At 45.3% G+C, this 21514-nt stretch overlaps 2 long non-coding RNA genes across 3 annotated transcripts; one reads left to right on the top strand and one right to left on the bottom strand.

The window, feature by feature from the left end:
- Positions 1–670: 670 nt before the first annotated feature.
- LOC125754973 (uncharacterized) lies at positions 671–11554 on the top strand. 2 transcript variants are annotated; one of them, XR_007410245.1, is made up of 3 exons: positions 671–2548; positions 4420–4551; positions 11041–11554. It is a non-coding gene; the product is annotated as an uncharacterized LOC125754973 (long non-coding RNA). The 2 variants fall into 2 exon arrangements; XR_007410244.1 differs by lacking the exon at positions 11041–11554 and adding an exon at positions 5725–6978.
- On the bottom strand, positions 4748–16408 carry LOC118354543 (uncharacterized). The gene is made up of 2 exons (XR_007410243.1): positions 15960–16408; positions 4748–9014 (listed from the first exon to the last, which is right to left on the bottom strand). It is a non-coding gene; the product is annotated as an uncharacterized LOC118354543 (long non-coding RNA).
- Positions 16409–21514: the final 5106 nt, after the last annotated feature.

Genomic DNA, 21514 nt, shown 5'->3' with positions numbered 1-21514 from the left:
AGGGCAAGCAATATTGACAGCTGGTTATGGATTGTTCTGCGTCTCTTGTTAAGCTCATAGAAACATATATCCCCAATGGAAGGAGGGGAAAGAAAGGCATTTTGTTTTTGTTTTTGTTTTATAATCACACTGTACAGATTTCCCTGCATACATTTTTCACTGAGTGCATCATGGCCATCTCTCCAGATCAAAAAAAAAAAAAAAAAAAAGAGAGAGAGAGAGAGAGAGAGAGAACACTCATTATTGTCCACAGGTGCTTAATCTGATACTGTGGTTTGGCCACTGTTTATTCAGCTTCTCTCTTACTGATGCATATTAGCTTTGCAGGGCTTTTCTAGTTCCTTCTCAACAAATACAGCCAATGTGGTGATAATCATCCATGTCCTTGTATCCTTAGTTTTCATTTCTACTGGTTAGAGTCCCAGAATTGCAGTTTCTAATCAAATGAAAGTAGTATTTATACCCTTTCTGAAGAGTCAGAGATTTGCTGACTACAAAGTAACAACATTCTAAAAAGCTTGGAGATTCAGAGGGAGGGTGGAGTCCACATGTACTAAGCGCAGAGCGTTCATCTCCATGTGCCACCTCATCAAATGCTCCCACTAATCCTAGATTGGGAGAACAGGGTTAGGGAGCACCCATCATACAAATGTGGAAATAGAGACTCAGAGCGAGGAAAGCCCTGGGGGATTCTGACACTTCAGCCCTTCTTTTAGGAGCTGATGAGCTGTCATCTTCTCATAGTTGCTACTGTAGGCTGAGCCACAAGCAGAAGATGTTCTGGAACAAGAAGACCAGAGAGATTCTGAAAGTGCGAGGGGTCTGTCTGGTGCCAGGGCAGGTGAATAGCATCTGAAGGCCATTTTTCTGCTCAGGAACGACCAATGTCATTAATATCTCTGTGTTTTCTTCCCCCTGCTACCAATTCACCAACATCCTGGCTACATCCACCTTTGACAGAAAAACAGAAGAGATTCACCTGTCTAGAAGGCCTAAGGGTACTCACGTAGCCTCATTTTCTTTCTTTTCTCTGCAGGCTGGGGAGGGAAGCTGATGCCTTATGGATAACCTGTGGGCCCTGGGCCCCACTAGGTTGAATGGACAGAGTCTCAGTGGCAAAAAGAGTGGCCGGAGCACAGTGGGAACCTTGGCACTTCTCCATCTGGGGAAGCCTGAGGGAAGAAAATTCTTGGGCAAGTTCTGGGCCACTGGGCCAGGGAAGCAACTTCTGGCTTCTGGTCATTCAAATAACTAATTTGAATGGTGAAGAAAGGGACAGATTAGAGATGGAACAGGGCGAGGAAGCACAAGCCAGACAGATGGTCTGAGTTAGCAGAGCTAGAGTCAGATGGTTACGAGGCCAGCAAGGGGCCATTCCAGTGGACTATTTGGATCTTATTTGACTAGTGGGCTAAAGAGACAGTGTGATCAGAGGATGACCCCATACCAATCCCAACCTCTGAGCAGTTGTCCTGAGTAATGGTAGACATTTGACTGTACATTTGGGTTCCCAGAGGCCCCTTTTCCCACATGATCTCACAGAATCCTTGCAAATTGCCAGTGAGGCTATATTTTTCAAATAAGGAAACTGGGATTGACAACCAAAGGCCATGGGAAACAGAGCTGGAAGGCCTAGCTTCCTGGCTGCTGAAGCAATCTGAAAACAGATTGCCAGGGGTCCTGAGACCCAGATCCTTCTCTTCCCACCCTTACCCCCTTTCCTGACAAAATGCACAGGTTTCAAGGCTAAAGCCACATGGACTCTAGTCTGACCAGGACAGAACTACTACTGGTAGTGGCTGGGGTACAGGAGAGAACAGAAGGCTTAGGGCTGTCTATTATCTCCAAATGTTAAAAAAAAGAACTCTAAGCCCTTCAGTGTTTGCTGTGTGCCAGGCCCGCCAGTGTAGATTCCCAGGCAGGCACCCCTCTTGAGGGCCAGGATCATCCTGGCTCCTTTCCTTGGCCATGGGCTAGGCACAGGCATTGCTGCTCTCTAACCCATGCTCAGTTACCTGGAGAGTGAAAGCACTCATGCTCCAGAACCAGACAGCCCTCAGTTCTGATCCTGCTTCAGGTACTGGCTGCTGTGTGCCCTTGGGCACATCACTTCACCTGTCTGAGCCTCAATCCAGGTCATCATTTGTAAAGAGCAGATAAAGGAATATCTTAAAGGGGGAAATACATAGAACAGTATCTATAAAGAGGCGCCTGGCTGGCTCAGTTGGTAGAGCATACACCTCTTGATCTCAGGAGCATGGGTTCAAGCCCTGCTGGGCGTGGAGCCTACTTAAAAAAAAAAAAAAAAAAGCAGTATTTATAGAACACTTAGCTCAGGGCCTGGCAAGGAGTAATCAATAAACAACTACATTCATCCCTTCTGTGTCCCTTCTAGTAGGTTCTGTTGCAAGCACAGAGCAGAGGCTGTCAGATGTGAGCCTATACAAAGTTTCCTTGGACTATTGGCTAAAACAACAGACCTTCTGACTCCAAGGCCCGGGGAAGGCCCAGGAATCTGGCCGTCCATGGGCTCTAGAACCACAAGGTGGTAAGCAAGTTCCTTAGGCAGAGGCCAGAGGGGTCCAGGTGCAGTTCCTAAAGAACACCCTGGACTCTACGTGGTCTTTGGTGGCTTGGGAGATGTCCTTCCTGATGGACTCCATCATTATGCATCCCCTGGTCCTGCAACTCCTCAGGCTGCACTGGCCTCCCTCACTTTCTGGAGGGCTGAGAATGTGCACATGTAATCCCTCATGGTCCCTGGACCAGAGCAGCCCTTATTTACCAAGCAGGATGGGAATGGCTGGCCAGGGAATGGGGATTTCAGGAGGAGGCCAAGCATCTGAATTCAGTGCCCCTCTGCTTCCCCCTCTCTCACAGCCCAGTCCTGAGTCCAGCTCCAGCACAAGCAGCATGGGCCTCAGCATGCTGTCCCCAGGGTGTCCTGGAGAGCCTCCTGTGGTACTTGCTTCCCAAGCAGAGCCAGCCTGAGGTTTCCAAGGCTCCTGCTGCCCCCTTGAGGCCAGCTCCTGCAGTTGTTGCTCCTGGGTCCCATCTGTGCTTGGAAGATGGGCCAAGTCTGTCTGGGATAGCCCCAGAGAGTTAGGGAGGTCAAAAGGCTGGGAGTATTTCTGCTCCTGCATGTGGCTGCTCCCGCACCAGTGCCGACTGGGCACCCAGAGCCCAGCCAGAGCACACCTGGATGGCCACAGGGTACAGGTGAAAGGATCTATATCTTGTGTGTTGGGGGTTCCTGCCACTCCCCTTGACTTCCCCACCTGCAAAATGGGAATAATGATGATTGTATCCATACATGGCCTTTGAGAAAACAAGATGATTCCTTGGCCAGTAGGAGATTATAATTAACATGAATATAGCTAAGTTTCACTGAGCACATCTGATGAGCCCGGCACTATGCTTTCCCTATATCACTTCATTGAATCCTCCATAAAAACAAACTTCTGAAGGAAGAACCATTAGTATCCTTATTTTACAAAACAGGAAACTGAGGCTCAGCGAGTAGGCAATTTGCCCATAGTTATACGTAGTGAAAGGAAGAGCCAGGGTCACCGTCCAGGCCTGTGTGATGCCATACCCTGGGTCCTTCACCTGCCTCTGGCAAGTTTTCACCTCCACAGGCACTCGACATCTCTCTCTCAGCTCCCTCCCCTCCTTCTCTCTCATCCTTTCTCATTTTTCTGCTGCTTTGAATTGATGGTCAGCTTCTTCAGGTCAACAGCCCAGTACCATTGTCCTGGCATGGGGGACGCCCCAGTCTTGGTATGGAGCAGACACATGGAGTACTGGTGGTGGCCCACAGAGGGCTGCTCTAGAGGCGAGTTCAGACGACCAGGGCCAGAACCATGCATAGTCTTACTGTGCTTCAGACTGTGGGTGAGGCAGAAATAGGCTATTCTAGGTTTGTGGCCAAGGGGGACTCAGAAGAACCCCTGCCATACAGTGAGAACAACAGCTCTCAATGATTAAGCCCTTACTGGTTTCTAGGCATCGGCAATACCTTCCCTCACTAAATTATCTGAAGTAACATTGCGGTAGCTTGCTCTGGCTGGGCCCGTTTTACAGGTGAAAAAAGCAAGTCTTGCTCAAGGTTACACAGCTATTAGATGGGACAGTCTGGGTCTGGCTTTCAAAGCCCGGTCTCCTGTCTCGCCTCCTGGGTCATCTGCAGGAATGTGCCCATTTGAGCGAAGTGTGTGTCCTGTGGTGGGGAACAGTCACCACACACATTGCTAGGGAGCCCTGTGTGCTCCTGTCAGTGTTCCCAGGATAGCTGGGGGTCCTCCTGGATCTTACCTTCCCCCTCCACAAGCTCTTCAGCCACCTCACACCCCAGAAGGGCCTCCCTCAGAGGCAACCAGGGGCTCTAGGTTCGGAGGGCCTGTACGCTTGTTCTTCCAGCCGCAGCAAGATGCATGGACTAATGGAGGAGCCTGCCCAGCCCAGCCCAGGGGTTCTGATTGCCTGGTTCTGCTGTGTCCTGGCACTACAGCCTTCCTGGACAATGGTCACTTCACTTGTGAAGTGGGGAAAGTGAGTACTGACCTCCCAGGGTTGGTGGGAGGATCAAGCAGCTAAGACCTTCGCGTGTTTGCCTGGCACACGCCCTGACAGGTGGTGGACACTCAGTCAGGGCAGCTGCCATCATACTGCCAATTCACTGATCACCTCACATTGATCTGGAGTTTTCGCCTTTGAGAATGATAGAATGGGAAAAAATAATTAGGGATTGATTAATAAAGATAATTTAATCGTTAGCCAAGAGTTTTCAAAACAAAGGCTGTTTGGGACCAAATAGCAAACAGTGTCTGATTGCGACGTGGGAATCCCTGCTCTGAGGTCTTTGGACCTGGGGGTGGGAGGGAGCCAGGAAATGGAATCTCACAAAAGGGCTGGTCTGAGATTTGTCCTTGAGTCCATCAGAGGTCACAGGAAAAGGACACAGCATTGTGGTTTTTTAAGGGCAGTTATGAAATGGTTTCTGCTGACTGGTTTCCAGAACACCGTTCTCCTTCACTCTGAACCCGGCATGCTGGAGACAGTGATTTGAAAAAATAGCCTTGTTCCTGGTTCCCTGCTTCCTTGTTTCTGGCAGCAATTTCTGTTCTGCCCCAGGGCATGCCATGGCCAGGAAAGTCCTAATCTGGGAGTCAGGAGGCCTGGGCCATAGCTCTTATTCGCAGCCAGCTGGCAGTGTCACCCCAGGCAAGTCAGACCACTTCTTTGGACCCCTGTCTGCTCACCAGCAAAACAAGGGAGTTGAACTAGATGATGAGTTACTAACAGCCTTGACATTCTTGGATTTCTTTTCCGTGAATATTAAACCACTGCTTTCTCTTCCTGGCAGCTAAGAATTCAAGTGTAACTGGACTGTCTTTGCACCCCTATGTCTAGGGCAGGGCCTTTCAGAGTGGAAAGCTGGTGTTCTAGTCCCAGCTTGGTCATTTACTAACTGAGGGAGCATGGCAAGCCACACCTCATGGAGCCATTTCTCTGCCTTAAATTGGGGTTTAGTTCCTCCAGCACAGGGTGGTCGAGAGTGACAATACATATAAAGCCCCTAACGCATAGTAGGCCCTCAGAATCCTCTGTTGAGTGACATTCCCCACAAAGCAGTGGTTTGAACTGAACTGTTAGCTTGCAAAGTGGAACCCTGTTCCTGCTCCTGCTCCACTAGTAATGGGGACACTTTTTTCCCCATCAAAGAGATCCAGGTCCAGCAAAAGACATGCGTCACAGCACCAGCCCGCAGACCAGGAAGCATGGAGCTCTATTATTCTCTGTGATGCACTTGGAAAAAATTACAGATTTAAGCCTATTGATGCAAAAACCCTGATTTGTTCTCAAAACTAGAGCTGAATCCTTTACTCAAGAAGAGAATTCTCAGAGAAGCCAGTTGTTCTCTAAAATAAAATCACATAAAATTTTCTAATTCTGGACAATCAGGCCATTTCTCTGATACACTAACACCTTAGGTTTCAAGTTTCAAGATAGAAGTCATCTAAGGAAATACAAGCTCAACCTCTCATTTGATGGGAAAAGAAATTGAATATACTAAGTCCAAGGTAACAGACCATCATCAATTCAATGAAATGATTAAATTTACTCTGACTATACAGTATCGTATTCTCCACGTTCAAACAGCACTTTCACACATATGTGCCCACTTAATGACCCTACGAGGTAGACAGCAGTGTCTCTATTTAACAGTTGAGGAAATCAAAGTTCACAGTGTTGAAAGGATCAGCCCATGATCACCCGGCTTCGCTTCCTAATCGCTGTGGCTGACCCAGGACTTCTCCCCATGGCTGTGGGAAGCATCAGACTGATTCTGAAGAGAAGTAGATGTATTTGGGCCCCCAGGACCCAGAAGGTCAGCCTGTGGACATGGAGGGGAAGACTGTTAATGTCGGGGTGACTGTTGGGTGTGGGTACAGAGTGGTCACTCACATGCCTTGGGTCCAGGAAAATGGGCTACACCACTCCTAAAGGTTGTCTATGTGCCTAGGCCCATATCAAGTATCAGGGTGTCAGACAATGCAGCCCCTGCCCTTAAAGAGGTGATGAATCATTAAGAGACAGGGGTGACTTCCATGAATCAAATGGAGAAGAGTATTCAGCAATGAAAAGCCACTGAACTACTGATAGACACAGCAAGGATGATTCCTGAAAATATTATATTGAATGGAAAAAGAGAAGCTAGACACAGCAGAATGCTTACTGATTGCTTTATATGAAACTAGAAAACGCGAATCTATAGAGATAGTAAGCAGAGCAGTTGGTTACCTGAGGCCAGGGACAGATGGACCAGGATGAGGCAAAGAGGAACTTTCTGGAAACTGTCTATATCTTGACTGCAGTGGTGATTACACAGTGTATACATTTTTGTGTAAACTTGTCAAAACTCATCGAAGTGTATATATGAAATGCATGTGTTTGTTGTACAAAAATTATGCCTTAGTAAAGTTGATTTTTTTGAAAACACACAGTTCTTGGTCTCTTGAAGCTTACAGTCTGGTGGCAAATATAGATATTGATAAAGTTATCATGTAAATAAATACAAAATAACCATGACTGAGATAAGAGTTATGAAGGATGTTATGTGGAGTATGAGAATGTGTCATAGGGACAGAGTCCATTCAGGTAGACCCGGAAAGCCTTCCCTGAGGAGGCAACATGGATGTGGACTTAGGGATAAGTGGACATGAACCAGGGGAGATGATGGTGGTAGAGTGAACAGCATGTGTTAAGGGCCTGTGGTTGAAGGTAATCTAATGAGGATCACTGAAAGGACAGTGAGGGAAAAGGAGGGAGGTGGTAGGAGATGGGTCTCAGGAGGTAAGACCAGATAGGAATGCTTTAGCCTGAGTAACAGTTTGTATTTTTCCTGAGAGAAATAGAAGTCCATTGAGGCATTTAAGTGGTGGTATGTCAATAATGTGACCAGCTCAGTTTATGGATTAACAGCACAGGGTTAGTACTCACCTCTCTCTCCTTCTGGCTGTAAGATTCCTTTTTTTTTTTTTTTTAAGATTTTATTTATTTATTCATGAAAGACACACAGAGAGAGGCAGAGACATAAGCAGAGGGAGAAGCAGGCTCCTCATGGGGAGCCTTGATGTGGGACTTGATCCCAGACCCCGGAATCACAACCTGAGCCCAAGGCAGATGTTCAACTACTGAGCCTCCAAGGTGCCCTAGCTGTAAGATTTTTGAGATTAGAACCAAGCCTTAACAATCTGTGTAGCCACCACAGAAACTTCAGCAGTAGAAAATATAAACAGAGGCACAAGAACTGTTATGAATGAATGAATGAACCATTCCTCAGCACCCAGATAACTGTTTTTCTGAAGTCATCTGATTAAATTATAAATTTAGAATTTCTTCTCCCCAAACGGAAGACATGACCAAGATAAGAGAACCACATCTTCATACTGTTCCACATGGACATCCACTTCCAGGAAGACATCACTCCCAACTCTTCCCCTCATTACTGGTCCCTCAGCAGGTCAGTCAAGGGCCTCTGGAGGTCACCTCACCTGTGCAGTAGCCTTATAGCCCCAGATCTCCTCTGCGCACTTCTGTGATCCAGATGCTGCTGCCCACCAGGCACGTGGCAGAGACATCCATCGCTCTCATGTCTTTGCTAGAATTGCCATCCTCTCTCAGAGGCACTGGGAGACTGCTTACAGCGTCTCTGAAGACCTAGCTCAGTGCCTGTGCCCCTGGAAGCCCTTCCTGTCCACCTCAACCCATTAGCTACCACGTTGTCCTGCCCCTAGGACAGCACTTGTCCCATAATATGTTTGCCTTGTTCCTTCCTTATCCCAAAACACAGTCCTCCCAGTGTTCTTACCTGCCCTTCTTGTGCCAAGCAGTGCCTGGCACAGAGTCGGGTGAACAGAAAGGAAAGGAAAGAGGTGGGCTGAGCTAAAGGGGGGCTTACGTAGATTCCCTTTAGAAAGGTAGTTGACTAGAGGGACAGGGAGAAACTATCACGATTTACTATCTCCCAAGGAGTTATCCAGTTTGGGAAAGACATAAAGGTCCCCTCAAAGCAGAGGGGAAAATTATTTTTCCTTGTTCCCTTGGGGTGGAAGAGTTTACCTCATCGTTTTTGTCCCATCTCCCCCAGACTTCGCAGTTAGCCGATGGGCAATTGGTGTGTGCATCTTGGCTTTAGTTGTGGAGCTCCCTGGGGCTCTCCCAGACCCCACTGGCCCTCTCCTCTGCTTCCCCTTGCTCTCTGTTCACGACCCTCTTCCCTCTGTCCAGAGTGGATGAACCCCCTTTGACACACTCACAGTGAGGGAACCAGGAATACCCCAGCAAGGCTGTGTCACCACCACAGGCTGGGGACGGACTCTCTTAAACCAAGAGACAAACTGCAAAATGACAAAGTTGCAAGATCCAGCACGAGATGAGTCCGTCTTCTTCCGCTGTTCTTTAAAGCAGATTCATTTCTCTTTTGACATTTTCATGGAAATGTAGATTTTCTTCCTGGCAAGACCAAGGGGTGAGGTTTAGAAGAAATGTAGGTTAAACTGGAAGGGGAAATGCAGTAGCTAATTAGGGAAGATCATTAGCTTTGAGGTTAGATAAAAGTGGGTGCAGACCCCAGCTCAGTCACATCCGAGCAAACCTGACTTCGAAATAGCAGGCATGGCACACAGAGCCATGTTGGTAATGGTGATTTGTGTGGAGGGACTGTTTGCAAAACACCTTGCTGAGACCTTTATGTGCAGCTCCATTTAATTTGCATGGTAACCCTGTGAGGTAGGTTACATTTACAGAAAAGGAAACTGAGGCTCAGAACTGACATGGTTAAGAAAGGGAGAGGAGTTCCTCTGTAGTATTATGATTATTATTTGACAGCCTAAGCTCTAGGATGAGACCTTACATCTTGTATCAGAAAGGGTCTTATTTCCTCAACTAGACTATGATTTTTCTCAATTAAATGATTTGCATATCTCATTCACCTCTGTACCCCCCCCCCCCAGTTCAGTGATGTACACATTTTAGGGGCTTATGAAATGGCAACCAATTAACATGAACAGGCTTTGGAGAGCCTGAAGCTCTGGCTTTTTAATAGCATAATCTCTCCCCTCTCTACCCATTAAAAAAAAAAAAAAAGAAAGAAAGTCATCTTAAGTGTGAATGTTCCATTATAAATATATCAAATGTAGAAAATTCAGAAAAATACGAACATAAGGAGAAAAAAATCATATATGATCTTACCATCCAAGCATATCATTTTGTCTTATTTCCTTCCTATCCAGAAATTCTTTTATTGGTCTTTATCTAAGAGATTCTTTATGTTTATTTTTTTACAGTAAAAAAGTACATTCAAACATTGGAAATGGGATAAAAAAGTGAAAAATAATATGTTACTTAGACTCTCACAACCAAGAGTTGATTCTTGTTAGCATTTTTGGCATATTTGACTTGACCTCGCTGCATGCCACTCTGAGGGGCCCTCATGGCAGCAGAGCAACCCCAACCCAGGCTGATATTAAGATCAGCCACGAAACCTCTGCAATCCACGAAACTAGACTGCATAAGGCAGAGGGGTTTGTCTGGTTGTGTAATCTAACACTGAACATGGAAAGTATAGGATCCCTGATTTATTCCTAGTGATCGCATGGTATTCCATTATACAGCTGAACTGAAAATCAGTAACCCGTTCCAAGTTGTGGGAGTAGAAGTGGTTTTCAATCAGTCACATTTGTAAGCACCCGTGAAATAAACATCTCCGCTGTTCCTCTGCGAACAGGCTCCCCAGGAACTGAGTCAGGGGGTGAGGTACCCGAGACAGCCAGACTCCGAAGGCTGAGATTCATCTGCCTCCCAGTGCTGTTCAATTCAGTATAAGCCTGAGCCACTGTGGGTCTGGTGGAGCAGATGGACTTAGCTTATTTGTAAGAGTAGGTTTCTGACCAGGAAATGACTTGGTGGGTTCCCTTGAGAGACCTCCTGTGACTTTCCTAGAGTGTTGGCTTTTGAGCTACCCTGTGGACAAAGACATGAGAACAGAGATAGCAAAATAGTAGAAATTGAAAATTTTAGAATTAATAGGTGCCCATGAAAAATGTTCCAACATTTCAGAGGAAGCAAAGGCAAAAAAATAATAAAAAGCTGCCTCTCTCTCTCTCTCTCTCTTTCTCCACACCCCCCCCCCCCCCCCGTTTCTCACTCAGATTCCCCATTCCCTTTCCAGGGGCAACTATTGTCCATAGTTTTTTTGTATCCTTCAAGAACATACAAACATGGCCTACACTTACACGATCATCTCTGTCTTTCTGCCTGTTATTCACTTGTCCAGCTATCTTTCTCCCATCGGTGTCTATGGCTCCTCATCCATCCATCCATCCATCCATCTCAAAGATAGAGAAGCTTAAATGAATGGTGGTCACAGATAAAGCAGTTCAGAAGGGTCTTTAGGAGGTAGAACCCTGGGTCCCCAGCCCAGCACCACCCTGCTTTGTAACTTTGGCCAAGATGCCTTACTTCTCTTTGCCCCAGATTCCTGATATAAGGGAGCTGTGGATGTGCCTTGAAAAGTGGAGACACGAAGGCCAACTCGAAAGTCGCTGGCGAGTCCTGCTCTCCCACTATCTGCGGTGAGGAACGACATCAGTGAAGGAGGGAGCAGGAGAGGACATGAGGGAAGCATGGTGGCCCAGGAGAGTCCACCTCCCAGCACGAGTTGGTCGTATTGGCAGCCCACAGTGCAGTGAAAGGGGACAGTGATATTTCATAAACATTACCTCACCAGTTTTGCAGGAGATAAGATGTTTGCTAAACTTTGTTGGAAGAGCAGGACCTCCCGCGTGACCACCACCAGGACAGCTACCTGTTCAGACCGGCTGCAGGGCCCTCCAGCTCACCTTGCCCAAAATACAGGAACCAGCAAATGGCATCAGGGCTATTTAGTGTAAATAGAGGCAAATGGTCTCGGGATAAAGGACAAAGCGGTCATGGCTGGGAGAGGGACGGTGGCCTCCTCACAAGTCAGTGTCTGTGAACACCTTGCAATCTGGGGTTTGGCCCCCTAATGTAGCACTGGCTCACTTGGGGGTGCCCTTTGGGATTGGGGTTTGCATCAGAACCTCCACGTGGCACAACCCCATTGGGAAGGATTTACATGGAGTGCCATGTGAAGGGTGCCCCCTGGAGTTATGTGATGGGGCAGCCTGGCAGGTGCGCAGGGAAACAGGGGCTCTAGGATCCTGAGGAACCTGATCTGGCCACCAGCCTCTTCACCCCTACCATTTACTCTCCTCCTCAAAACAGCAGGGTTCTTGGCTCTGTAATATTGATACTGGGTAGCAAACTTGAACCTTTTCTTATCAGAGCAAGACCTGGCTCTAGTTCCCACACCTCCCTGTTAAGGACAGCCAGGGCATAAGTAAGAGGCACTAACCGAATGAATGTTCTCTAACCCTCCACACAGAGTGGAAACATGGCTAATATACAGATCGGAGCCCAACAGAAATGCCTTTGGTAACTCTTGGGGCCCCCTAGACATGGACTGTGGGGCAGGCCACACCCTGTGTTCTTTTTCAATTCAGGTTCAGGTGTATAAAAAACTGGGGAAAGGCTAGCACAACTTTTTTTTTTTCTAACACAACTTTGAAAAAAAATGTCATCTGATGGAAATGTTTGCATGTAATGGACACTTTCTCTGTGGACTATGCGTATAACTCATTTTGAGATATCAAAGGTCTGGAATTGGAAGGCCTTAATGATCATTAGGCCTTGGCCACATTTCCTTCTACACTATTTTCCAAAGACAAAGGATTTAACCCAGTAAGTAGTGATGTCCCCATGGCACAAGGCAAGCACCATGGTGTGAGTGCCACTGAGAGGGTTCACTGTGTGGGTCTGAGGCTGTTTAGGAAACATGGACTGCAGGATGGTTCCAGCACCAAAGGCACATTCAGTTCCAAATCTGGGAAGTCCCTCCTGATGGTCTGACTGGACTGTGAGCAGAAATAGAGTCTGGGAGGCACACCAGCCTGGACAGTATCCAGGACAGCATGGTGTTTAATGCAATAAATTAAAAACCCAATTTGAGAGTCAAGAAATGTAATTCACATTGTTCAGTGAGCTGATAGCCTTGTTTCTCTGAGTCTCAGTTTCTCCATCTGTAGAATGGAAGTGATAATTCCTGATCTGTGAGGTTTTGATAAAAACTAAATGAGATAATGTTTTTGGGAAGTCCAGATCAGTGCCAGGAAAAAAAGTATATATATATATATAGTTCATAATTCCCAGAGGTCTCTTGAGCAAGGAAAACTGAATTGCTAAGTGAAAAACCAGGTATCAGATGGAGTTCTTTCTTGCTCTCTCTTCTGCCTCCAGCTCCACAGCTCTGGAATTAGCACCTCCCTCTCTGAACCTAAGTGCCTGGCCTACCCTGGCAGGCATTAGCTTGGGATCTGAGGACAAGCATGGGTGAATGACCTCCCTTGGCACTTATGTATAGCTTCTGGGCATGTGTTGTCTGCAGGTCTTACTAACTCTGACCAACAGATTAAACAGATGGGCGGATAGTACCTTTATTAGAACAAGTATCATTTGTGCAGCCCTTAGTGTTTGCCACTTACTTGCTGTGTGACCTTGAGCAAGTTACTTAACCTCTCTTAGCCTTAGACTCCTGATATGTAAGTTGGAGGAAATAATAATACCTATTCTCAGGGTGATCATGACAGTAAATCCAGCTCATTCATACTTAAAAAAAAAAAAAAAGACAGACAGTGCTGGATACATAGTAAGCCTCAATATAAAATTGTTAAGTGCCTCTGCTCCTCCTCACCACACATTGGTCCCCTCTGCCTGATGTTGCCCCATCCTTTCGCCCATAATGTCACACAAGTTGCCTCTCAGGGTCCCATTTATCCCAAACCCTCTTTCTGATTAGTTCATTGTCCTGATGGCTACCAGGGTTCTTGTCAATGCAATCATTGGTCCTTAGCTATTTGAAAATTCTGTTGAATCCAGAAGACCTATCTCTGTCCTCGTAGGCCCTGGGCCCATCTGTGTTTGGCTTTTGCATTCTGCGCTTCCTAATTCCATTTCTGGGGCTTAATTATGATTACACAGCTTCATTACATAGAGTTGATTTTAAGTAATGGCCCTAATTAAGAGTGAATTTTAATTAAGCTTAATCCAGAGCCTGCCTCCGATTGCCAAAGATTTGCAGCCTGAGAAAGGGAAAGCCTGCTGGTGCACAAAACTTTGACCTTCATGCTGCTGAGCCATGTTGGCCAGATGGGTCTGCTTGATTTTCTGGCCTCAGGAGCACACTTGTTCACCAGGCTGCAGGGATTAGGAACTACATCTCAACTTTTTTCCCCACCCAGCAGCACACTCAGAGACCTGGCAGTAAGGAAACAGCACACAACTAACTTCAAGGTAAGGGAGTCTGCACTTCCCAAGGCTTGGCCCAGGGGTCAGCATCTCTGTGGATGCCAAGCACATTGCCCACTCTGTCTTAGGAAATGGAAGAAAACTGCTTTCCTCCGGCTGCTCATAACACCCACTTTACAGATGGGAAAACTGAAGCACACAGCTAGTGAAGGCAGAGGGACGATTGGAAATCACATCTGTGAGTTTGGGAGACACCTACCTCCTTCAACCTCCTGCTCAGCCACCTAAAGCAGTGCATCCCAAGCGTTAGCCCTCCTATGCCATGCAGGTGAGTTTTGTCACACCCACAAACAAAATCTCTTAATAGTAGAAAACATCTTAATCCATTGGTCTTAAAATAAAACATTATAGCCTACCTTTAAAAGTGCCATCAGTCAAAGTTATAAAAACAAAACAATAAAAAATCAAACAATATTATTCATTGGAAACGGTTACCTTCTAAAGGCCCAACACTCAGGCCTGGTCTTTCTTTATATATATAAAAGAGAGAGAGAGAGAGAGAGAGATGAGGAAAATGTTAAAGACAGAGCATCCAATGCAGACTTTGTCCTTTATGTATTCAGAAGGATTGAAAGACAGTTGGAAAAATAATCGTACATTACTATGGGATCTAATATTATTTAAAGTCCGGTCCAGTGTCACCTAAGGTCAACTCTCATTTGTCTGAGACTTTTGGAGACACCTATCTAAGCCAACATAGCACATGGTTGCAGGCTTTGCATCTGATAACACTGCCCCTCAGCAGCTCCAAGGGTGACAAAATTCTGGCCAGAGTTCTAGCTCTTCTGTCCCCTAGGCCTGGCCCAAGGACAAGGTGTGGAAATTCCTTTGGTGTTTCCAGTGCAAACACGGTGAAATCAATATGCTCTCTGAGGCTGGGGGGGTCGCTTCAGCTGCAGAGGACCGGCCTGACCACCCCTGTCTTGAATGTCCTCGCCACACCAATCTTTTTTACCATACTGAAGTGCCCACCTTATAAAATCGGTCACTTGAGAAGCTAAGTTCTAAAAACATTTTGATTCTTCTAGAAGGAAACGGAAAGTGAAAAATGGGATTCGGTTACCTTGAAAATAAAAGGGGCGATTTCACTCGCAAATGCCATACTTTAAAAGTTCAACTTGAAAACAGCCATTCAGATGAGTCGGGGAGGAATAAAAGAAAATCATGTATTAATCCCCTTTCATTTACCCCTTCTGACAGAGTGTATCTTCCTTAGACTCAAAACCAGATAAATGGGCTTGAAACATAATTAAATAAGCACTTTATGACTTCTTTAATCCAAGCCATAGAACTTTTCCATTAAAGGTTGAGTATCTAGAAGCCCCATTTGCTGAACTGAACCAGTGACAGGGTGTTCTTCTGAATGGAGCTGGAGCAGGTACTCTTCACTCTTTTCCAAACAGATTTGGGGTGAAGTTACAACCAAACCCTTGAATAGAGCCAAAGACTCTTAGATGTAGCTGCCTAGTATATTCCTACTTTTTACACCTGGAAAACATCACTAGAAAAGAAGAGAGGAAAAAAAAAAAAAGACAGCCTTGACTGAAATAGAAAAACATTATGGAAATTAACTTATGCCAGGCAACCAAACAACATAATCCTACGACATAATGGGATAACATAATTATCCCATTAAAACCACTACTCATTCATTTTTTCTTCATATTTTTATCCTTGGCAGTGAAGTGGTTTTGTGACCACCATTGATGGTTTCTTAAGGCGCACTTAGCATAATTTTCTCCTTCCATGAATAACTACAGCCAGAGCCAGATGGCCCAGGGGATGAATTTCTACTCTGCAAGTTACCAGTGGTAGAACTTTAGTCCTCACTGTCCCCATCTGAAAAATCGGGCAATAGTAGCACCCACCTCATTGGGATTGTTGTAAGGATTAAATGAGAGAGTGCTTAGCACAATGCATGGCACACAGTCAGTGCTCAGTGGACAGCTGATGGTTGATAGCAACCCTGGCTCAAGCTTGTGTCGTGGTGTATCTCAGCAACTACTGACTTGCCTGTTGAAGGAAGAGGCTCCTATGCTCAGAAGTATTCAGAAGACCTGCAGGAAGGTGGTGAGAGACTGAACTCCTCCTTGAGTCTTTGAGACGCTTCTCTGTCCTCATTTCAGTTTTCTGCCCACCGCATGGGCCAACGAGCTCTAGCCATAGCTGAAGCAGGTGCCGATTGCTCTCCTGAGGACCTGCCTGGCGGGATGGGGTCATGTGTAGCACATAGAAGAAGCGTGTGCTCAGACCAGCTCCCTCCTGGAAATCCATTTAGATTGTGGATCCAAAGAAAATTCTTCCAGGCTTCATGGCACAATGCCCCAACCTGCACACATATGCATTTCTTTCTCCCTATACATATTCTCTGCACATCTGAGCAAAAACCAGTCCATGCAAGTGGCATCTTGTGTGGGTAGTTGTCCAGCCCTATGATAAAATGTACTGTTTCTCCCTGAGTGAAGCTTAATGTGCCTCAGCCTGGGGATTTATACCAAGCAATAAAATCCACAGAATAGAGAAATGCAAATAGATTGTAGAATATAATATTATCATTGTCAACATAAAAGACTTTTATTTACTGCCCCCCAAAAGAAAATACACTATAGTGTCATTTGTTTCGGGGAATGCAAAAAAGGTTTCAACAACTAACAGGGCATGTTTCTGAGCAAAATACACCCCGTATATGATGTTGAAGCACATATTGTCAGTGGCCACTTGTGTGTCTGTGTTCTTACAAACAAACCTGTGGAGTCAAGCTACAGAAGGTCACTTCCAGCCTGCCTGTCTGAGCCAGAGGCCACCTACTTGTCTCCACAAACAAACCAAACAACATAGATTTACTCGGAGGAAGGCCCTGTGAGGCCGGGTTTCAGTACCTCAGTACCTCATCCTCAGTCCCTCAGGATGAGGCACTGCTGACCTGGCTTTCTGAGGTCTAGGGATGCATGAGATGTTGAGTGAACGGGGGATATGTGCTGCTTTCGGCAAGGAGAAGTTGCAGCAGAGCAAAGATAGGAAGCAGAGACTCGCTCTAATCTTTTCTCTAGGACATGTCCCCCACACCCAGTGCTAAAAGACACTCCATCAACCCTTTTGTTGCACAGGACACTGACATCTAATGAGACCAACTATTTCTATGGATTTGTTTGAATACTAAATGTGTTATTTTATTTAGCAATTTGGGTGTCATGTTAGACCTGGCCACAGTTACAGTTTCATTTCTATCTGAGGCAGAAGGATCTGAATTTCTAAGGCTTTAAAAAGTAATAACTACCTGAACTATGTTTTATGTAAAGATACATTCTAGCTGATTCTCTCATTAGTCTTAAGAAATGTGCGACATTAGTATAGCCACAGTATAGATGAGAAAACAGAGGATTGAAAGAAGTAAAGTGCATTATCTGTGGTCACCCAACGTGGGAGAGGAAAAACTGAGATACAAAGTCAGGTCTGTCTGATGCCAGAGACATTGGCTCTGAACTCTACACCAACCTGCATACTCCCCCACACGGAAAGCCTCTATGCAACCTCTGCTGGGTGCCCCAACTTGGGCAGGTCACTCAGTCTTCACAGGTAAGGTAGGTATTATAGTTTCCACTCACAGATGAGAACTGATGCTCAAGAAGGAATGCATTTGCCCAAATCACACAGATTCTATGGAGCGTGACCAAGATTTAGACCCTAAGCCATGATTCCTAACCCTATGAGGTATAAAGTGACAACCAGGTGTGATGGTTCTGCTTGTTCCAGAAAACCACATTCTGAGTAACAGTCCTACATGTTGGACAAGTTTTGTAAGTTTCAGCAACCAAATCAATAACCTCACGTCACATTCAAAAATTTATATTTTTTTACTTACGGCTCATTTGGACAAGGAATGTCTCCATATTTGAGAAGATGGTTCAGAAATGAGCTCCTGGCAGTCCCTAGGGTTTATGCATCCAGGATGGGCTAGAGCCACTGGAGGGGGGCATGACAGCTAACTTCAATTAAGGAAGGAAAAGAGAAAATCCCAACCCAGAGAGGAACCTGGTCTCCCAGATCCCAGGGTTCAAATGCCCTGATCCTAACTTGGTCCTAACTTATCCACCACAGAGCCCCTCTTGAGCTCTCACTATATACCCCAAAGTCATGACGGGGCCCAAAGTATAGTAAACTTCATCAGTTTGCCTTTGTTGGGACCCATCATCACAGGGAGATCAAAATGGGAAAGGATTCATTTACTCAGGCTACAAATATTGGTGCTTAAATAAATTGGTGACCACCATGTCATAGGCTAGGGATCCAGTGGAGAATAACACAGTCACGTTCTCTGACATCTGGGGCTTATAGCCTAGTCGAGGAATACAGTTAAGAATCAGATACAGATAAACCAGACCTGCTATCAGATAGTGCTAAATGTCAAGAAGACAATAAAATAGGGGTTTGATATTGGGGGGTAGGAAGTAACACTGGATGCAGAGGTCAGAGAAATCTTCCCTGAGCTGGTAACTATGCTGTGACCTGACTGCTGGGCATTCCAGGCAGTTCTGGAGAGCCTGTTTTGGATGGTCACCATGTCAGAGTTTCCACAGTGACATGAAGGTCACAAGGATCCCCAGACTCTAATTTCAGTCAACAATGAATCACAGTGACTCTGCACGTACCACCATCCTTTCTCCAAACCCCCACCACACCCACCACACCCAGGATGGCAATTTGTTTGACCAACAGGGAAAAGATTATTCCAAAATACACTTGGTGTAAAGCTGCAGTGTGGAAGGTGGGGTCTCCAGCTCCCCTTTCACAGTAGAATCTTTAGGGATCCAGCTGCTGTCAGGGCCTTGCTCCTGGAGTTTATTTCCACAAAGTCTGCCTCTTGACATTTCCGCATGATAAAAGAAATGGAGGCAGGAGTCTTTACTGCGGATAGAGGATAGTTAGCGTTTGCAAGGGCGAAGGGAATGGACATTACCTGAACTCTTCTATGTGCCAGTCTTGCACTGGACACTTCACCTGTGAGGTCTCTGTCAAGCCTGGGAGGAAGGTATTAAAAGTACCATTATGACAGCCAAGGATATTGAGTCTCTGAGAAGCAAAGCAGTTTCTTCAAGGTCACACAGCAAGAAAGTGGCAGAGCTGCACTAATAACATTATATCACTAACACATTATTAATTATATTATGCTAATTACACTAATGAAATGCACTGATCTTTTACTAGGTTTCAAGATCCTCATCATATGCCTTAGCACCTCGCAGGGTTTCACTGAGTCCTTACCATAAATGATTAGTATTCTCATCTAGCGGATGAGAAGACTGAGACTCTGCAGGTGAAGTAGCCTGCCCCAGGTCACTCAGGCCCCCACGTGAGAAAGCCAGGATTCAAACCCAGATTTGTCTGATGCCCCCTTCTTTGTTTCAGAAGGAGAGACTGATGTCAAAGCAGAAAAGGATGGAATCATTCCATATTAAAAGGGACTAAACAAATATGACAACTAAATGTAGAGCCTGTTTCTGGACTGGAAACGGAACCGAAGGGAGAAGTGCTATCAATTACGATTCATGCTGACCAAATTGGAGTGTGAATGGTAGACTAGATAAAAACGCTCTATCAGTCTTGATTTTATGATGTTGGTGACTCTGCTGTACGTAAGACAATACCTTCATACTTAGGAGACACAGTACAGTGTGCAGAGGTAAAAGGCAACCTCTTCGTATGGCTCAGGTAAAGTGTGTGGACAAGTGCATGTGTGAGAAAAATAGGCAAATGAGGCAAAATGTTAATGATCGATGAATCTAATTGATATATTCACTTTTCTGTATGTTTGAAAATAGTTCTAAATAAAAAATTAAAAAGCAGGAGAAAGGGAATTGCCAGATATTGTATGATGAGCTTGTAGGTATTTCCTGAATCCCACTCCAAGGCTGTTTCAACCCTTTTCTGTGTCCTAATTCTTCTCCTCTGTCTGAAATTCTACCATTATTCGTTCCTTCAGCTTTACATGTCCAGTTTTCAAATGCATATACTTTCGAGAGTTGTCATTCATATCTTCAGAAGACTGATGTGAGATATTAATATTCACTGTTATTTATTGAACATTACACGCTGGGCACATGGTAAGCACCTTCTCTACATTTAATTGACCTAATAGTCCCAAAGGACAAAGAAGTTAGTTACTCTTACTATCTTCATTTTAGAGACCCAGAAACCTGGCACGGAGAGTGTGGTAACTGGTCCCAAGTGCCTCAGCAAATAGACAACAAAGCCCAGGTTTGAACTGAGACATGCCTGAGTCAAAGGCCCAAACTCTTCACTTCTATAAACGTGTAATATTTCAAACAAGTAAACAGTTTGCTTTCATAGCAGAAGAATAAACTAGATACCAATTAATACACCTGTTTGCGTTCTTCCCAAGATGCACAACTGATTTCCTAATCTTGACTCAGTATCTGAGGCACCACTTTTATGTGATGGGTCAGTAACTTTCATTTTTTGGAGAAGCATCTTTAAAAGGTATCAAGAATGACTTCCTGCCTTGGGACATCAGCTGGCTTCTGAGCAACCATGGGGAATTTAGAAATCTCTAGCAACTTACCAGATGTTATTATTACCACTATCAGGCATCTGACTTTCCCAAGGCAGTCTTCTTGTCAAATGGCTATCCCACTGACAGACCACAGCTCTTCCCAAGTGTGTCGGAAAACACAGATCTCTGTGGCTGACAGCTCATGAGGATCCAAAGTCAGAACCCCGCTTGGAAGCTTCCCCACCACCCCAGTAGCCAAATATAAACTCTTGCAGAACATATATGTCCCTGAAAAAAAATCCTTTTTTTTAAATATTTGATTTATTTATTTGAGAGACAATGAGCAAACAAGAGAGAGAGAACAGGAGCAGGGGCAGGGATTGGAGAGGTAGAGGAAGAAGCAGGCTCCCCATTGAGCAGGAAGCCTAGAGCCTGATGTGAGGCTCCATCCTGAAATTCCAGGATCATGACCTGAGCCAAAGGCAGATGCTTAACTGACTAGCCACCCGGTGCCCCAGTCCTTAATTTTCTAGTCTTATCTCTTCCTGCTCCTCTTTACTGTCAATTCAGATCATACTAAATTTCTGGCATTTCCCTGGAAAGTGTTTGATTCTATCTCATACTTGAGTAAATAGCTCTTCCTTATGCTCAGAATGCCCCTTGTCCTAATTCTAACTTTTCTTACTAAATTCCAGGTTGTTCTTTCTGTCACAGCCTAGATGTCACTTTCTCCAGGAAGTCTTCCCTGAAGATTGGAGTACATGCCCCTTCATTGGGGTCTCCAGGGTCAGGACATTAACTTATTTGGTCCCTTTTGAATATCATTGTAAAGGCACATCTCTCTCCCTTTTTAAGTTCTTTTCAGTCCCATGAATCAGAGACTATGTTTTGTTCCCCCATTATTGACCATAGCCTAGTATAGAACAATGACTCAGGAAATATTTAGTCCACAAATTTAAAAAGTGAAGGAAAACTAAAAAGAAATATTAAACTGAATTTATATGTGCATTGGTGAGGGCTTTAAGTGAAGCCAATGACATGAGTCTCTAATGT

This window comes from Canis lupus, chromosome 4 (assembly GCF_003254725.2).
Source record: "Canis lupus dingo isolate Sandy chromosome 4, ASM325472v2, whole genome shotgun sequence".
Classification (NCBI taxonomy): domain Eukaryota; kingdom Metazoa; phylum Chordata; class Mammalia; order Carnivora; family Canidae; genus Canis; species Canis lupus.
This window is presented reverse-complemented; position numbering and strand designations above follow the sequence as displayed.